Raw genomic sequence first — 20924 nt, 5'->3', positions numbered from 1 at the left:
TTGGTCATGCAGGCTTTTGACGCCGTTTCATCAAAGATTTTAGTAAGATATCTCGGCTTTTATGCTGTCTTCTTAAAAAGGACACTAAATTCGACTTTGATGAAGCATGTTTGGAAGCTTTTAAGAAGCTCTGTTCACTACTCTCTTCTGCCCCAATCATGAAACCACCTAACGGGTCTCTCCCCTTTGAGATCATATGTGATGCATCCGATTATGCATTAGGTGCTGTTTTGGGCCAACGTGTGGATAAAACTCCTTACGCTATTTACTATGCTAGCAAGACTCTGTCAGATGCTTAAATAAATTATACAACAACTGAGAAAGAATTGCTAGCAGTTGTCTATGCCTTGGATAAATTCCGTTCATATCTTTTTGGATTTAAGGTCATCATTTTCACGGATCATGCCGCATTAAGACATCTATTTACGAAGAAAGAGACCAAACCTCACCTCATTCGTTGGATACTCTTACTCCAAGAGTTCAATATTGAGATTAAGGATAAGAAAGGAACTGATAATGTAGTTGTAGACTATCTTTTTAGGCTTCTTATTGAGAACACTTCTGATTTTAATCCAGTTCATGACTCCTTTCCGGATCAACAACTGTTCTAGATTTCTCATGAGTCGCCTCCTTGGTTTGCTGACATTGTCAACTATCTTGCAGTTGGAAAAATTCCATCAAAATGGTTTAAGCAAGAGAAAGACTGGTTCTTCGCTCAAATCAAAAATTTCTTTTGGGAAGACCCGAAATTGTTCAAGTACTACCCGGATCAAATAATCCGGAGATGTATTCCTGAATTCAAAGTCCAAAACATTTTGAAATTCTGTCACACTCTTGAATGTGGAGGACATTTTAGTGCCAAAAAGACTTCATCTAAAGTCCTTCTGAGTGGATTTTATTGGCCTTTATTATTCAGGGATGCTTACAACTTTTGCAAGTCTTGTACGCGATGTCAAAAGCTGGGGCCATGTCTAAAAGGGACATGATGCCATTGAACTCCATTTTAATCTTCGAAATCTTTGATGTCTGGGGAATAGATTTTATGGGACCATTTCTATCTTCATATGGTTATTTCTACATTCTCCTAGCGGTGGATTATGTATCTAAATGGGTAGAAGCTGAGGCAACCATAACCAATGACCACACTGTAGTGGTCATGTTCATTCAAAAGAACATATTCAGTCGGTTTGGCATACCTCGAGCACTCTTGAGTAATGGAGGATCTCATTTCTGCAATCATTATCTTCGATATGTTCTCCTTAAATACTCTGTCAGTCATAAGGTTGCAACGCCTTACCATCCTCAATCGAGTGGTCAAGTGGAAGTTTCCAATCGGGAAATCAAGCATATTCTTGAAAAAACAGTTTGACTGGATGGCAAAGATTGGTCATTATGACTGAACGATGCACTTTGGGCCTACCGAACTGCGTTTAAGATGCCAATTGGCATGTCACCATATCGGATTGTTTACGGTAAGGCATGTCATCTTTCGGTTGAATTAGAGCATCATGCATTTTGGGCCATTAAGCGGTTTAATTTTAATCTTGATCAGGCCGGCTCGAACAGAAAAATGCAGCTCAATGAGCTAGATGAAATCCAATATGAGGCTTATGAAAACGCAAAAATTTATAAAGCAAAGACCAAAGCATTCCATGATAAACATATCACTAAGAAGTTTTTTGCTTTAAGTCAAAAAGTTTGGCTTTTCAATTCCAGATTGCAACTTTTCCCAAGGAAGCTTCGATCACACTAGGAAAGTCCTTTTCTGATCACTTTTGTATTCTCTTATGGTGCAGTTGAGCTGAATGACCCGAAGAATGGGAATATGTTTAAGGTCAATGGTCAATGGCTTAAGCCTTACATTGATAACTTAGTCCCGATCGGATATGTGGATTCTATTATCTTGACGGATCCAATTTATGAGGACTAGAAGGATTCCTATAATGTCTAGCTATCGACGTTAAATTTAGCATTACAAGGAAGCAATTCTTTCTATTCTAAGCTTCCTTCTATACTTGTTATCATGAACCAAAAATTCTCTACAAATAGCTAAATAGAATTCCCACTTCGCATTCTTCAAGAATCATTTACATGTCTATTCAAGTGGCCATAGTGGGTCTTTATAGTTATACAAAGGTTTAGTAACATTTTTGGGTGTCTTTGATCAACAATTCATAAAAGCTATAGCAACACTCGCATCTGGACGCCATTCCTTACGTTCAGATGCCAATTATAGCCTCACCTCACATCCGGATGCCACCACCAACGTCCAAATGCTGACACCTGATGCTTCTCACGTCCGGACACCACCACCAACGTCCGGACTCCGACACTTGATGCTTCTCGCATCCGGATGCCAATCCACCACCTTCAGCCCCCAGCGCACCACGATCAACCATTCAACGCCCCGCTACAGTTCATGTCTAGACACCTTGGTTTGCATCCAAACGCGAAGGCCCGTACAACAACCCGAGCCCAGCTCGGGTTTTATAAATTTTAATCTTTCATTCCCTTCATTCACAACCTACACCTCCCATTTCCTAACCATACCTTTCAAAGCCATATCATAATCATATTTCACTCTCTCCATCTCCATTTATCCTCCATCCATCATCAAATCATCATCTTTTATCCTCATAATTCAATCAAAGAGGGCAAGGTTTCATACTCCAAATTGAGGTAAGTTCTTTTTTCTTCTATGTTTCAACTATTGATTATTTCATAAAGATTAGAACTTGATTTTGTGGGGGATTAGTTAATTTAGTGAGAAATTGGTGTGTTTCAAATCTATATCTATGATTATTAGATTCAAATAATCTAATCTTCACACGTGTTCTTTACTTTTTAGTCTTGCACACCACGTGTTCAATAAAAGTCATGAACCAAATTCGTTCCCTCAAATGGCTTCTTCTTCTGCTTCTAAGCGTCCTCGCAAATCAAAAACTTCTTCTAAGGAAACTACTGATCCGAATTGGTCTAAATGGCCTCTTCAATTTGAAACTACATTTGATGTTAGGAATGTCTTTCGTAGACGTGCTAATACAGACTGGGCAATCAAAAATCTCTGGAAACGGGGACTGGCATCCATTTTTCAGCCATGTCATAATATGGTTTATCCTCGTCTGGTTCGTCAATTTTACCAGAATCTTTCATATAAACCGCTAGAGCCAACCAAGTTTTTCACTGAAATTGATGGCACCATGTTTTCGGTTACATTAGAGGATATTGCAATTGCTTATGGATGTCCAATCAACTCACCAGTCGATGTGGACGGTCAGAATCTCTTTACTCCCCTACCAGACATTATTGATTTATTGGATAACCTAATCGATGTTTTGAAAGAAGTAGTACATAGCAATCTCAAAAGTTTAGATAACACTTCACTTAAAAGATCTTTTGTTCCACCCCGAATTTGGTTCATTGAGGTTTTACTGGGTACGAATGTTCTTTCGATTAGGAAACCTACACTACAACAAACTGGGCCTTTTGCGACCAAATTATTTGCGACCAAACTGAAAAAGTCACAAATACTATGTTATTTGCGAATAAAATGAGTTGGTCGTAAAAGTTAACATATTAGCGACTAAAGTAAATTTTGATCGCAATTGATTAGCACATTAACGACCAAAATAAAGTATGGTAGCAAAATGTTTGATTTTTAATGACCAAATTTTATGGTTGCAAAATGATCAAAGTTTGGTTGCAATTAGTAAAAGTATTAATGACCAAAATAAATTATGGTCGCGAAAGAATTGCTCTTTTACGACCAATTTTTATGGTTGCAAAATGATCAAAGTTTGGTCGCAATTGGTCAAAGTATTAACGACCAAAGGTCAAAGTATTAATGACCAAAATAAATTATGGTCGCGAAAGGATTGATCTTTTACGACCAAATTTTATGGTTGCAAACTGATCAAATTTTGATCGCAATTAGACAAGGTATTAACAACCAAAATAACTTATGGTCGCAAAAGGACAAATTTTGTTAAGAATGCAAGATGACTTCTAATTTTTTTGTAAAATAATATGTCGACTAATTAATGACTTAGCAAAAATGTCATTAATTGCAAGATAGACAAATTAGTCATTTATTGTTTCGAGCTTAATTAATTTGTAAAAATGTCAATATAAGAAAAATATAAAGAAAAGCATGAATATATAATTACTAAGTGTTTTATTAATTCTCAATCTAAAATGACTTGTACCTTAAATATTTTAATAAATAACTATTGTTAGTTAATAAAAATACATAAAAATATATTATGGAGTATATTTTTAAGAGAATTGACTAAGGTTTAAATATTAAAAATTTTAAGAGCGATATCAACATCGCAAACACTATTATTTTATTTTCTTTAAATATATTGTTGTATAATTAGATTTTATTTTATTAAAAAAAGTCATTTAGATAATGTGATAGAGTTTTATAGAAAATAAAATAGCTAATTTGTGGTATATTTTATAGGAATTATTTTATTTTTATATCAATTAAATTTTTTTTTATATTAATAATTATTGTTTACTTAGATTTTCTTTTATTAAAAAACTCATAATAAATAGATAAAAAGGTAATTTGTGTTAAAGTTTTATCGAAATTCTTTAAAAAAACTCTTTTTATATCAATTAATAATTATTTTTAATCATTCTTGTCTAATTAGATTTCCTTTTATTAAAAAACTCATAATAAATAGACAAATAGGTAATTTATATTAATTAATAAATATTTTTTATATTAATAAATAAATACTGAAACACTGCAATTCTTTATAGTTTAAATAATTTTTATATTTTATTTATATGTATTATTATATATATTATATATTTTCTTTAAATATATCTTTCTTTAATGTGATAGAATTTTATAGAAAATAAAATACGTAATTTGTGGTACAGTTTTATAAAAATTATTTTATTTTCTTTAAATATATCCTTGTCTAATTAGATTTCCGTTTATTAAATAACTCATAACAAATAGATAAATACAGGATATATGTGATCGAATTTTAAAGAAAATAAAATAGGTAATTTGTAGTAGAGTTTTATAGAAATTATTTTATTTTTTTTATATATAATCATGATAAATAGATAAATACAGGTTATATGTGATTGAGTTTTAGAGAAAATAAAATAGCTGATTTGTGGAAGAATTTTATAGAAATTATTTTATTTTCTTTAAATATGTTATTGTCTAACTAAATTTTATTTTATTAAGAAAGTCATAATAAATAGATATTGTGATAGAGTTTTATAGAAAATAAAGTAGCTAATTTGTGGTAGATTTTATAAAAATTATTTTATTACATTATTAAAGTATAAAGAGTTTTAGTGTTTTAGTATTTCATTATTTATTAATTAATATAAAAATTGTTTATTAATTAATATAAATTACCTATTTATCTATTTATTATGAGTTTTTGAATAAAAAAAATCTAATTAGACAAGAATTATTAATGTTGAGGGAAGAAATTCACGCAGTCCGGTACGATACCGTTTCCCTACAAAGAAGAGAGTAGAAGATCGATGAATCTTGACGGCACCGGTGTGGTGCCTGCCAAGAATTCTCCGACGATCAAGTCAGTCACCGAAGGTTTAAAAGAAAGGCAGAGATTTAATAATAGTTTTTTGTCATACCTGATTGACTGGTAGGATCTCATTCTTATATTCATTCTCCCTCAGTTCGTTTGCTAGATCAGAGGAGATCCGTTTGTGCGAGATCAAAGGAGATCCATTTACGTGAGATCAAAGGAGATCTGTTTGTTGCCAGATTTGTTGGGGATATGATTTACCCATTTGACTTTCAAATTGTGCCAAGTTATCCTTATCATGTTGAACCACGTCATCTTATCTCTCATTTAAATTCTCCTTATCCTGAATAACAAAATATTATCATTCTTATTCAATGGAAATATCATCGTTTGAAAGTCGAAGAAGTCTGGAAGTTGGTCAACACTTAGTTGTCTCTATTGTCAGGTCAAGGTAGGTTAGGTTTATTTTTCCCTATCAATTAATATAAAAAAATAAAAAACAAATTTTTAATAAAAAAATATATATTAATTGATATAAAAAGAGTTTTTTAAAGAATTTTTATAAAATTCTAACACAAATTACCTATTTATTTATTTATTATGAGTTTTTTAATAAAAGAAAATCTAATTAGACAAAAATTATTAATATAAAAAATATTTATTAATTAATATAAAAATAAAATAATTTCTCTACAACTCTAAATAGATAAATACAGGTTATACGTGATAGAGTTTTATAGAAAATAAAATAGCTAATTTGTCGTAGAATTTTATAGAAATTATTTTATTTCTTTAAATATATTGTTGTCTAATTATATTTTATTTTATTAAAAAAGTCATAATAAATACATATTGTGATAGAGTTCTATAGAAAATAAAGTAACTAATTTGTGTTAGATTTATAGAAATTATTTTAGAGTTGTAGAGAAATTATTTTATTTTTTATATCAATTAAAAAATATTTTTTATATTAATAATTCATGTCTAATTAGATTTTCTTTTATTAAAAAACTCATAATAAATAGATAAATAGGTAATTTGTGTTAGAGTTTTATAAAAATTATTTAAAAAACTCTTTTATATCAATTAATAAATATTTTTTTGTATTAATAATTCTTTTCTATTTTTTATATTAATAATTTTTGTCTAATTAGATTTTCTTTTATTAAAAACTTATAATAAATAGATAAATTTGTAATTCATATTAATTAATAAATATTTTTTATATTAATAAATAAATAATGAAATACTGAAACACTGATATTGAAACACTTTTAATAATAGTATAGATATAGATTCTTGTTTAATTTTTTTTAAAGTACAAAAATTCCACGTACATTTAATAATAGTGTATATATATAGAGAGAGAGAGAGATATAGAAATATTTAAGAGAATTGGTAAGAAGAATATTTATACTTTTATATAAATTTTTGTGAAGAAATATAGAAATTTTTTTGTAAAGAAGAGTTAATGTTTAACACAACCCGTGAGCGTAATGGTTACATGCTCAAGTCTATCAAAACCATATATATATAAAAGATATTATTTAATTTAGTCTAAAAAGTATATATATATCTTTTTAGACTAAATAAAATAATATCTTATTTTAAAAATAATATTTTTAATCCCCCTTTATAAAGTTAAATATATAAATAAATACAATAGAATATCTACACAAACAAGACCCCCTCTACATGAAAATGTCGTATAGATAAAAAGAAAAAGAAAAAAGAGCAATGCTAGAGTTCACGAAAAAAGAAAAAAAATTCAAGATTGTATCACAAATGATAAATATGATGTCGTATTTCAGTACCAAAGTCACTATTTCTTCTTTTTACATATCTTTCTGTCTATGGTTAATTATACATAGCATTAATATATTACACACACTGTGTTCAAGTAAAAATCTAGAATTAAGTTATGTGGTTACCGTCGGCAACTTCCAAAAGGAAATCTAAGAATGATTCAAGAAAAAGGAAATTATCTCTCAAAAGAAAATATGAGTGAGGGTTTCTTTCTCTGGCTTTGAAAATGAAAATTAATTATGCTACGTTTCATTACTCATTAGAGATAAAATCATGAAAATCACTATAATTTTTCTAAAAAAAGTAATATAATAGGACGTTTATTACTAATTCATGCACTAAAATAATGATAAACTAGATATTTGAATAATTATAGAATATCTACTTTATACTATATTTGATTAGGGAATTAATTACAATATAAATTTTTGCTCCTTGCCTATTTTTACTAACTCCTGCCTTAGGATTTTCTGAATTTTGCCTCACTTTACAATTTGTAGTTTAACCTTAAAAAAAGGTGGCTGCGAAATTTTCTAAAATTATTTTATGCACGAAAATTTCGCGCTATTATTTCATCACTTTAGTATTTACTTAATTTACCATTTGTCTCATCCGACATTACAAACCCTAGGTTCCCCGATCGCCTCCATCTCTATTCTCGTTCTCATCTCTGAAGTTGCCCTCTCTCTGTCTCTGTAACTGCAAACTACAAAATCTACTTTCCTTCTCCCCCAGATAACTAAAACCAAACACGTCACAATGCCCATCTCTACCACTTTTGCCTCCTCCTCCTCGCCTCTGCTCCTCATCGTCTCCTCTCGCTCATCCCTTTCTCTCTCCAAACCCTTACTCTCTCTCTCTAGATTTCCCATCAAACCCACATCTTTCCCCCATACCTCCAGACATTTCTGTCTCTACTTGCCCCCAAAGATGAACTGGTTGGGAAAGCTAGGGTTCGGTACTCGAAACCCTAGTGTCACCACCGTGGACCAGTCATCATCTTCCTCGATTGCGTAGGGTCCGGACGACGACGTCCCGGCACCAGGTCAAGAGTTCGCCCAGTTCAGGGCGGGGTGCTTTTGGAGCATCGAATTGGCTTTCCAGAGAGTGCCCGGAGTGTCCAAGACGGAGGTTGGGTACACTCAGGGCTATATTCAAAATCCAAGCTACAACGACGTGTGTTCGGGGATGACGAACCACTCCGAAGTCGTCTGTGTTAGGATATGTGTGCCCTAGCATAGCAAATTCTAATTTTGGATTGTAAAAGTCATGGTTTCTTGTCTGGATATTATTATTAAAGCATTATACAATTGGTGAATGGAATGTATTATTTTTCGATTCTTTATAGAATTGATGGTGTCCGCTTGATTACAAAATATATTTATATATGTATGTAATGGCAATTAATACTATGATATAAATTAGTAATCATAAATGGTTTAAAGTCGGTAATTATGGATGGACATTTAATTAGTTAAGACTTAAACCGGGTCCACGATAGATTGAGATATATTGCGAGAGCTGTCGTATGCAATTGCTCTCTATCACAGTCATGGCTTTTGACTCTCAAGCATGAGAGAAGTATAGACTCTTTTATTAATTAATAATTACTTTGATTTGTTTGGCGGATACCTCGGGATCCTTAGATCGACACTTTGGGTAGTTATGTAATTAATAATTAGAGATCTATATTCTCAATATTTGCATCAGTGCTATTTGTATTTATTTTGTTTTGATTATGGTTGATCACAAATTAAATTCGAAGGCCTTCGTATGTTTTAGACAAATGTTTTATATATATATTTATTTAATAAATTATTATTATTTTTTGTCAAATAAATATTTTATTGTGATCGAACCGGAAATAATCAAAGGTAACAAAATAATTATATTAATTATGTTGTCGGATTGATGGCTTTAATTATCCGATAAATAATTAAGCATAGAGGGGTCAAAGTGCGACATTGACTTAGAGGTTATTTACTATTTAATTGGAGTGCAATTAATTTCTTTTAGTGGAGTAGAAATTAATTTATGAATTAATTGAATTGGGTCCATGGTTTAATGGACCGGACTAATTATTAATTTATAAGAGCCAAGAAAATAGTAAGCCCAAAAGGATTCTCACCAATAGCCCAAGTTGATATTGGAGTCATGTTAGGATTGAGAAAGTTGAATTAGAGATGGAGAATGATTTATTGTTTCCTTATTCTTATTTTTATTTTGCCTATATATACATGAGTTCATGTATATTTTAGGTGTGACATGGAGAACAAGAAAAAGGAATACACTTTCTCTCTCTAGATTTTAGGGTTTTGTTTCTCTTCTAAAGGAGGCTACCACCAGCCTAGATTCGAAGGTCATTCATCAAGGCATATTGGTGATTCCTAAAGGGAAGATAATAATCAAAAAGAAGAAGAAAGGATCTTGCTAAAGGGATCTACAGTAAGTGAGAACATTCATTTTAGAAGAAAGTTCAAAAGGTTTACTCAGACCTTTGATATAAGTATTCAATCTGTTTATTGAATTATGCATCATCTTTTATTTATCTTTGCATAAAACTTGTCTCCATGTAATGAATCAAGATCTATGATTGCAAATCCCTCAAAAAGTTTTAAAAAATTTGCACGTTTCCCAACAGTGGTATCAGAGCACATGGTTTGATTCATTACTAGAGAACATGTGTTTATAAAAATCATATTCATGGATCCAAATTATATATACATATATAAAATTATTGATATATGTTGATGTATGATTTATTATGTTGATATATATTAATACATGTTGATGTATGTATAATTGTGAATGGATGATGATGTGTGTTTGGGTCATGGATAAAGCTTATAGGTATATAGAATGTAATTTTATTTTTGGATGAATGTAATTAAGGCTTTGTTTTAGCCGTTTGAAAATTCAATGATGTAATTTAATTTTTTCTATTGTATTTCAAATTGTAAGTATTTATTAAAGCCATGTAATATTCATCAAAGGATGCTATGAAGCTTCAAGAGGGTCCGAAAGGGTTAAATTATGCTTCAGTAATTTTCTGGAATTTTTTCGAATTTTTTGGGAATTTTTTGAGGCTTAATTTAATTTTTTGGGATTTTTCCGGATTTTTTGGAATTTTTTCGGCGTTTTTCCGGTGGCCGGAGCTTCGCCGGCGGCGAGAAGGGGTGTCGGAGGTGGCCCGGATCAGGTGTGGCGTCAAGATGGTGAGCCTGGCGCGTGTTCCACACGCACCAGGATAGTGCACATGCTGGCGCGTGCATTGCACGCGCCAGCCAAGGTAGCTTGACCTCCACGCGTGTGAAGGTGCGTGGAGGCGCGTCCCACGAGCCCCAGGCGCGTGGGAGCGCGTGAGGGTGCATTCCACGCGCCCCCAAGCGCGTGGGAGCGCGTGCAGCTTGCCCTAGGCGCGTGCCAGCGCGTGTTGGGTCCTCCGGGCTCGTTCCAAGCGGCGTTTTGCTTCTCCTAACGCGTACAAGCTTCCTATGGGTGTTTACAGACAGTTGAAGGATGCCCGTACAGCAAGAATAGTTTTTAAATGTTAAAAGCTGAATCCATTGGCCATTTATATTGCTTCTGTCTATTATTTGATGTATGGAATAATTTAATGCTGATTATAATTGTTCATGCATTGGATCCATGATTTTTAATTAAATGGCTTGATTTATATTAATTAAATTATGAAGATAAATTGGATTAGATTGCTAATTAATTTGAGAGCATTTATTGGGAAACAGAAAAATTATTTTTGTAAATTATTTTTTGCCTCAAATTAAATATTAGTGAATCATTTAAAATCCATATATTTTCTAAATTTAATTGGATTAAAATCAAGGCGTTTTGCATGCATTAAATCATGAATTGAAAACTCTAGTTTTACATTATTAAAAATTGAGTGGGAGCGGGAATTTTTTATACATTACCCCATGGCCTTCGTAATTATAACCATTAAGATTAGATCTTTAAAAATAAGGCTCCACGCATGATTTAAAGAGTCTGGATTACAAGAATGGTTGTCTCACGAAAATATATTTATTAAATAACCATTATAGTTAGATCTTTAAAAATAAGGCCCTACGCATGATTTAAAGAGTCTAAGCTATTAATGGCAATATATTTAATATTTGTTTTTCCGTTGGAGCATTAATTATGTTAAACACTCAATCTAAAATCAATAGTATTAGCTCCCCAACGGAGTGGTCTATACTAGGTGATTTTAGAAAGGCTAAATATAATCGGGAATTATTTCATATTTAGATAAGGCATTGTCTAAAGAGATATGGAAATAATGAGTTATTCTCGTCAATAAGCAATAATGAATTCCGCCAACCGGATAAGTTATTAGCATATTGATTGTCCGATTTTTCATGCAATGTGGTTAAGGGACCCACAATTAATTAATTGTTTTATACTTGCATGATTATTATTATTCACTTTATTTATTGTATGAATGCTTTTATTTTCAGATTTATCATGACTAGTCCATTCAGTCCACTTGCAAACATACTAAAAGAAAATCGATTAACTGGACCTAATTATATCGATTGGAAAAGGCAACTAGATATTGTACTCACATATGAGGGGTTGAATTATGTGCTTACTACTCCTAGACCTTCTCCACCTTTGCCTGAGGATCCTCCTGAGGAGCATGAAGTATTTAAGAAATGGAATAAAGCAGATGAGATGACTAGGTGCTACATTCTTGCTTCATTCTCGAATGTACTCCAAAGTCAACATCTTCAATATCTCACTTCTGCAGACATCATGCTTAACCTTAAGGAAATGTTTGGGCAAATTGGTAAGAGCGCACGCCAAAATGCTATAACAAATTTGATGACCATTAAGATGGTCCAAGGTACTTCAGTTCCGGAACATGCTTTAAAAATGATTGGTTTTTTAAATGAACTGGAGATCCTTGGATGCAACTTGGATGGTGAACTTCAGGTTGACATGATTATCGCTTCATTGCCAGACTCATTTAACTCTTTTAGGGTTAATTATTATATGAATAAGCTTGAGTACACACTCGCTGAACTATTGAATGAGTTGGTAATCTTTGAAGGGATAAACAAAAGCAAGGGTGCATCTATCAACTACACTCAGTCTGCTGGACCATCCACTTCTAGGCCCAAGAGGAGGGGCAAGAAAAAGAAGAAGGATGGTGCCAAAACTGTGGTTGTGTCAAACAAAGTAATCCAAAAGGATAAGGGAAAGAAGAAAGTGTGGGTTGAAGGCGAAGGAAACTGCTTCCATTGCGGTCAACCGGGTCACTGGAAACCTAACTGCCCAATACTTCGCACACAAGGCAAAGGAAAAGGTATATTCATTGTTGAGGCATGTAATGTGGTTGAATCTATAGATTCCTGGTGCATAGATTCTGGAGCCACTAATCATGTTTGCAATTCATTGCAGGGATTCCAGGAGTCCAGAAGCCTCAATGAAGGAGAGATATACTTGCATATGGGATCTAATGCCAAGGTGGAAGCTAAAGCAGTGGGAGTGGTTCATATGCAGTTTGACAGTGGGAGGAGTCTTATTTTAGAAGATTGTCTTTATGCGCCAAATGTTAGGCACAATTTAATTTCAGTTTCTTCGTTGGTTTGCAAAAATTATATTTTTACTTTTGGAAAAAATGTTTTAATTAAATTAAATGGTTGTGTTATAACTTCTGGTGCATTGAAAGATAATCTATATGTTTTAACTCCTAGCTCATATCAAATGCAAAATTATGAATTAAATGCAACTTCATCTAGATTGAATGTTAAAAGAAAAGCAGTTTCTCCAAACTCATTGTATCATTGGCATCTACGATTGGGTCACATCAATCAAAATAGGATTCAAAGGTTGGTTAAAGAAGGTTTATTACCTTGTGAGGCAGAGGAGCCTATGCCAACTTGTGAATCCTGTATTGAAGGAAAGATGACTCGAAGGGCTTACTCAGCCAAAGGAGATAGATCCAAAGAACAATTAGAGTTGGTGCACACAAACGTGTGTGGTCCCATGAACACCCAAGCGAGAGGAGGGTTTGAGTACTTCATCACTTTCATTGATGATTATTCACGTTTTGGATATATTTACCTAATGCGACACAAGTCAGAAGCTTATGGAAAATTCCGTGAGTTTCAGGCGGAAGTGGAGCGTAAATTAGGTAAACTTATCAAAACACTTCGATCTGATCGAGGAGGTGAATACCTCTTGGGGGAGTTCAAGGATCATATGGTCAATGAGGGTATTATGCGCCAGTTATCCGCACCTGACTGCCCTCAACAGAATGGAGTGGCAGAAAGGAGAAACAGAACTTTACTTAACATGGTTAGATCTATGATGAGTTTTGCTACATTACCTCTATCATTTTGGGAATTAGCCTTAGAATCAGTGATGTATATTTTGAACTGTGTTCCATCCAAGTCTGTTTCAGGAATGCCATATGAGCTGTGGTTTGGACGTAAACCTAGTTTAAATCACATGCATATATGGGGGTGTCCAGCACACGTGCGAAAGAAACAGGCAGACAAGTTGGAAGCAAGATCAGATGCATGCTTATTTGTTGGCTATCCTAAGGGCACTAGAGGTGGATTATTTTATGATCCCAGGGACAATAAGGTTATTGTTAGCACTCATGCTGTTTACCTGGAGGAGGATTATATTATGAATCACAAACCTAGTAGCCAGATAGTGTTAGAGGAGATGGTTGGCACGTTAGAGATAACCCCAGTGGACACACCTAATATAAATACTGAGAATGATGAGACACAAGAAGTCCCTGTTGAATAACCATCATCTAGTACATCGATTCCTGCACTGGTCCTTCGGCGGAGTGGGAGGACAATCATCCAACCCAAAAAACTCACACTTTTGGGTTAGGTCTATGAGGCCGTCCCCGATAAGCATGAGTCGGACCCAGTAAGCTATGCGGAAGCGTTGACCGATATAGATGCGAATCGTTGGAAAGATGCCATGAAATCAGAGTTGGAATCGATGTATTCTAACAAAGTCTGGGATGTTGTAGAACTTCCTAGTGGGGTTCAGCCCATTGGTTGTAAGTGGATCTACAAACGAAAGAGAGGAATGGATGGGAATGTTGAGACATTCAAAGCTAGACTGGTTGCCAAAGGCTTCACTCAATGTGAAGGTATTGATTATGAGGATACATTCTCACCAGTTGCAATGCTTAAATCTATTCGCATTCTTTTGGCCATTAGTGCTTATTATGACTATGAGATATGGCAGATGGATGTTAAGACGGCATTTTTAAATGGCCATCTTGAACAAGACATCTACATGAGGCAACCAGATGGTTTCGTGGTTAAAGGTCGTGAGGACTGTGTATGTAAGTTGAATAGGTCTATTTATGGACTTAAGCAAGCTTCACGCACATGGAACATTTGTTTTGATCAGGCAGTCAAATTATTTGGCTTTGAACAAAACGTGTTTGAACCTTGCGTTTACAAGAAAAAACAGGGTAATGTCATCATGATTCTCGTTTTATATGTTGATGACATCTTGCTCATTGGTAATGATGTAGAAGCATTGTCATCAGTTAAAAGGTGGTAGTTCATTAAATTTGAGATGAAAGATCTTGGAGAAGCAAGCTATATTCTTGGGATCAAGCTTATGCGAGATCGGGTTAAAAAGAAAATAGGCTTGCCTCAAGAGTCTTACATTGACAAAGTTCTGATCAGGTTTGGAATGGAAAACTCTAAGAAAGGGTTTTTGCCATTTAGACATGGGTTGGCTCTTTCTAATGACCAGTCTCCCAAGACTGATAAGGAAATTGAGCAAATGAGGCGGATACCATACGCTTCGGCAGTTGGTAGTCTCATGTATGCCATGGTCTGTACCAGACCGGACATTTGCAACTCGGTAGGGATTGTCAGTAGATATCAGTCCAATCCTGGACTTGATCATTGGTCAGCTGTGAAGAATATCTTAAAATACCTTAGAAGAACTAAGAATCTAATGCTCATTTATGGAGGTGATGATCTGGTTCCAGTCGGATATACGGATTCTGATTTTTAATCAGATCCAGATGCCAGGAGATCTACATCTGGATATGTGTTTAAGTTCAATAGAGGGCCAGTTAGTTGGAAGAGTGTCAAGTAGGGTTGTACTGCTGACTCAACCATGGAAGCAGAATACATTGCAGCCTCTGAGGCAGCAAAAGAAGCTGTTTGGTTGAGAAACTTTCTAATTGAACTGGAGGTTGTGGAGCATATAGATCGGCCTATGACGCTTCATTGTGATAATAGTGCAGCTATAGCCCAAACCAAGGACCCAAAATTTCATAAAGGAACAAGACACATTCAGAGGAAACATCATGTGGTTCGTGATATAGTAAAGCGAGGAGATATACTTGTGGCCAAGATTGCATCGGAACATAACCTTGCTGATCCATTCACAAAGGCTTTACCGATCAAGATGTTTGATCATCATATGGAGAACATGGGAGTTAGATGTGATTTGAATTGGCTATAAGTGCAAGTGGGAGCTGTTAGGATATGTGTGCCCTAGCATAGCAAATTCTAATTTTGGATTGTAAAAGTCATGGTTTCTTGTCTGGATATTATTATTAAAGCATTATACAATTGGTGAATGGAATGTATTATTTTTCGATTCTTTATAGAATTGATGATGTCCGCTTGATTACAAAATATATTTATATATGTATGTAATGGCAATTAATACTATGATATAAATTAGTAATCATAAATGGTTTAAAGTCGGTAATTATGGATGGACATTTAATTAGTTAAAACTTAAACCGGGTCCATGATAGATTGAGATATATTGCGAGAGCTGTTGTATGCAATTGCTCTCTATCACAGTCATGGCTTTTGACTCTCAAGCATGAGAGAAGTATAGACTCTTTTATTAATTAATAATTACTTTGATTTGTTCGGCGGATACCTCGGGATCCTTAGATCGACACTTTGGGTAGTTATGTAATTAATAATTAGAGGTCTATATTCTCAATATTTGCATCAGTGCTATTTGTATTTATTTTGTTTTGATTATGGTTGATCACAAATTAAATTCGAAGGCCTTCGTATGTTTTAGACAAATGTTTTATATATATATATTTATTTAATAAATTATTATTATTTTTTGTCAAATAAATATTTTATTGTGATCGAACCGGAAATAATCAAAGGTAACAAAATAATTATATTAATTATGTTATCGGATTGATGGCTTTAATTATCCGATAAATAATTAAGCATAGAGGGGTCAAAGTGCGACATTGACTTAGAGGTTATTTGCTATTTAATTGGAGTGCAATTAATTTCTTTTAGTGGAGTAGAAATTAATTTATGAATTAATTGAATTGGGTCCATGGTTTAATGGACCGGACCAATTATTAATTTATAAGAGCCAAGAAAATAGTAAGCCCAAAAGGATTCTCACCAATAGCCCAAGTTGATATTGGAGTCATGTTAGGATTGAGAAAGTTGAATTAGAGATGGAGAATGATTTATTGTTTCCTTATTCTTATTTTTATTTTGCCTATATATACATGAGTTCATGTATATTTTAGGTGTGACTTGGAGAACAAGAAAAAGGAATACACTTTCTCTCTCTAGATTTTAGGGTTTTGTTTCTCTTCTAAAGGAGGCTATCACCAGCCTAGATTCGAAGGTCATTCATCAAGGCATATTGGTGATTCCTAAAGGGAAGATAATAATCAAAAAGAAGGAGAAAGGATCTTGCTAAAGGGATCTACAATAAGTGAGAACATTCACTTTAGAGGAAAGTTCAAAAGGTTTACTCAGACCTTTGATGTAAGTATTCAATCTGTTTATTGAATTATGCATCATCTTTTATTTATCTTTGCATAAAACTTGTCTCCATGTAATGAATCAAGATCTATGATTGCAAGTCCCTAAAAAAGTTTTAAAAAATTTGCACGTTTCCCAACAGTTCGGGTTCAATACGATCCCAAGGAGTGCGGTTACGAGTCTTTGCTCGACGCATTTTAGGCCAGGCATGACTCTACTACTCCTAATCGTCAAGTGAGTCTGTGGAATTATTGTGGTTTTCATTTTATGTAAGTTTTTTGCTGACTTTTGACGCGTTTTGGTGTCAATTATTTGACGAATGTGTCTTTTTCTTTGGGTTATGGCACTTTTAACTAGATTATTGAAATTTAATTGCATTTTATTGATAATTATTGGGTTTATTCGGGTTTGGGACTTTAAGTTGTCATTTTGGGCATTTGAATTGCATTTTATCCCGTAAACCTCGCCGCAAAGATCGAGGCGGAGCGGCCGAAGCGGTTGAAAGACGAAGAGGAACGGCGGTTGAACCCTCAATATCAGCCCCTTACGGCGGCGACGTCTCAACCTCTTCCTCCTTCTCAATATGGTATAATTCCATTCTTCTTGTTCCGTATCTATAAGTTTATATTTTAAATTCTGTTTATATTGGTATGTATTTATTTGTTTATACAAATTTATATAATGCTCATGCTCTTAAACGATGTTAATTGATTCTGAAAGAGTTTATTTGATAGGTTGAAGAAGATTGTTGGGTAATTAAGATTTTATCTTTATCCACTTCTCTAATTTATCAAAGATAAAAAATTGTTTAACTTTTGGGTGTAATTTACCCAATTCTTTTATTCTATATTCAGTTTTTCAACCTGCTAATTATACAATTTTACCAACTGATCCAAAACTCATTAGTTAGTGGGCGAATTCGGGCATAAATTCTCACCCGTGGGCCTAAATTATAATTTATCTGAGATTAAAAGATTTTATCTTTATCCACTTCTCTAATTTATCAAAAGATAAAAAAAATTTACAATTTTTTAACACTCTGTTTGGGTGCAATTCTTTTATTCTGTATTCAGTTTTCTTAAAAATCAAAATTGATATGAGTTCTAGTTTCTCTCTCCAGTTTTTCCAACTCAGTTTTCTTTGTTGTTAAACAATGTAGCTTTACAATTATTTTTTGATTGATTTATGTGGTTGTATCTCTTTTTCTTTGTTGGTTATTATTGTATATATTTTTTGTGTGATAATGGTGGTGTTAATTAATTTCAGTGAAATCTACGATGGTGAGAGGAAGAGGCAGTGGTCGTGGTTCTGGAAAGTCTTTTAGGAATCATAGAGAGATGAATGGTTATTAGCGGAACAATGGTGGTGTTGGAGGTTATCGCAGGAATATTGGAGGAGTTGATGGTTATCAACAGAACTATAAAGGGAATGGAGGGGCAGAAGGTTATAGGAGGAATAATGGAGGAGTTGATGGAAATTGGGATGGCCAGGGTCACGTGGTGGTAGAGAAAGGGGTCGTAGCCGAGGTACTCAATATGTCGAGGCTAATCATCAGCAACTTGAAAACCAGCAGCAGGAAGGTGGTGCTTCAGAAAGGAATACTGGAATGCTTGAGTTGAATAATACTTTTGCTAATGGAGGTCTTGCAATCAATGGTGCTGACAACGGTGGTAGTGACGAAAGGTATGTGTTTCGTATATCACTCTGAGATATAGAGAGTTGTTGCATTAAATGTTTATGTTGCATGCAATTTTTGTTGTCAGTATTAGGTTCTAGTTACTCTGAAGAATCAAAATACATCGCTTGAAATAGTGGAACAATTGATAATACATATATAAGATTCTTTTTGTAGTTGATCATAGTTGGTGCTCATAAAATAAAAAATAAAATAAAATAAAAATAAAAAAAAGGATTATCAACCATGCCTTATTGGAGTTGAAATTGTTTCAGATGCTAAAATTCATTTTTTTACGCGATGGGCTTTATTATGTATGTTGTAAACAATACATTTTTTGGTTGGTGTAACTTATACAATATCAATATTTATTTGTTTGCATAGTTGTGTTGATGTGATAAATTATTATTTTTATATTATTTCTTTTGTTTATAATGTTAATAGGAAAGACTCGACACCACCATCTTTGACAAAAATTAAGTAAAAAATAGTTTAAATTTGGGAGGTATGTCATTAACGTTGTCTGGTTAAAATTACCGCGCCACAATTAATTAAATATTGAAGCAGGTCTTAAAATAGAAGAAGATAATTTTGAAATGATAAATACAAAAAATAAAAATAAAAATAAAAATTTGCTATTTTATTTTATAAATAGATGAATTATTATTTTTATTAAATTAAGAAACAAATCTATTTTAGAACTTAAATGGAAAAAAAAAAAAAAAAATCAAAACTCAGATTTATTAGCACTAAAGAAATTTTTTTGAACTTACTTATCTTTTAATGAAAAAATAGAACTTATTTTGACATTTATTTTAAAAATATTTACCACAAATCATTTTGTCATGGTTAGTATCCTATATCGCTAAAATTTTCAGAAAATTTGGAAATTTTGCGGTGAATATCTTATACCGCTAAAATTTTCGGTGCTTAGTGATCTCCTTCGGCCATTTTGTCGGTGTTATCGGTTTCCGGCATCGGCAGCGGAAAGACCACAAAACCAGGGGATTTGGTGGATTTTGGCAAGGATGTGAAGGAGGAAAACCGGCATCTCCGAGCGTGGCCAAGTCAAACTCTCTCTCACCCTCTCTCTCCACTGTGTTTGATTATCATTTTTTCTTTTAATGTCCTATTTGTATATGCTTTAATTTCTGAATATTTTAACTTTAATTTTTTTTTTTTTTTTTTTTGTAATTATTTATTCTCTTTGTTGAAAATAGTGACCTTTGGATAAATTTTTTGTTAATGACATAACTTTCTCTTCTTGTTCTTAGAGACTAAAACATTCTTTTTTGGACTAAGGGCCAGATTGAACAATTCTTCTTTTGATGCCCATGTCGCAACTCGTGTAGGTCTAACCTGAGGATTAAATGAGCATATATAGCTGGTCATATGTTTGAATAAATTTCATAGCTTTAATTTTTCCTAGCATTAACAGTCAAACGGGTTTTTGACTTCGTTTTATCATAGATTAACCTCCATTTGGAGATAGAAATATGTTTTTTTTTGGACTAAGAAATATGGTTTTTTTTTTTTTTTTTTTTCCCGTTAAATATGATTAAGAAATATGTTTTGGTTATTGATTAATAAAAACTAATAAATAGTGTCGAAATTTCAAGCACTAAACTAGACAGTAGACAGTCACATTAACTAGATTTGTCTAAGAGTGGTATTGGTTAGGTTTTTATAGATCAAGCTTGAGTAGCTAGCTTGTCTCCAAAGCACTTCTAAGGTGTTGTAACCATGCTGAAGTACATGGTGTCAGCTAACAAAAGAGTTGATGATGCCGAAGAAAAGGCTAGGAATGTAAAGCATTGTTGTGATGGTATAGTCATTGTTATTTTTTATTTTTTATTTTTCAGTTCAACTTCACTTAATTATTAAACTAAAGAAAGTGATTCAAAATGGGTTTAAACAATCTCCTATTAGACAACATTAGACAACAGATTGATTATAAATTATTTACTATTGGTGCAAATTGAATTTGAACCTTTATTCATAGTTTTTGTAGTTCACACTGTATTTGAAATGTTAATACTGTGATTCATATGTGATTCATATCTTGTTATAAAGGTAGGTTATTGTGATTATGCTAAATCAAAAGGGTTAGATGTAGGTATACCGGTAGGGCTT

General features: G+C 33.1%; 1 pseudogene; it reads left to right on the top strand.

Annotated features, from left to right (window-relative positions):
* The first annotated feature begins 2900 nt into the window (after window positions 1-2900).
* LOC132277374 (uncharacterized) lies at window positions 2901-20056 on the top strand (annotated as a pseudogene).
* The last annotated feature ends 868 nt before the right edge of the window (window positions 20057-20924 follow it).

Source organism: Cornus florida, unplaced genomic scaffold (genome assembly GCF_030987335.1).
Source record: "Cornus florida cultivar Cherokee Brave unplaced genomic scaffold, ASM3098733v1 CherokeeBrave_3.0.0_Hap2_Chr10, whole genome shotgun sequence".
Taxonomy (NCBI): domain Eukaryota; kingdom Viridiplantae; phylum Streptophyta; class Magnoliopsida; order Cornales; family Cornaceae; genus Cornus; species Cornus florida.
Note: the sequence above shows the minus strand (reverse complement) of the source record. Positions and strands in the feature narration are given on the sequence as shown.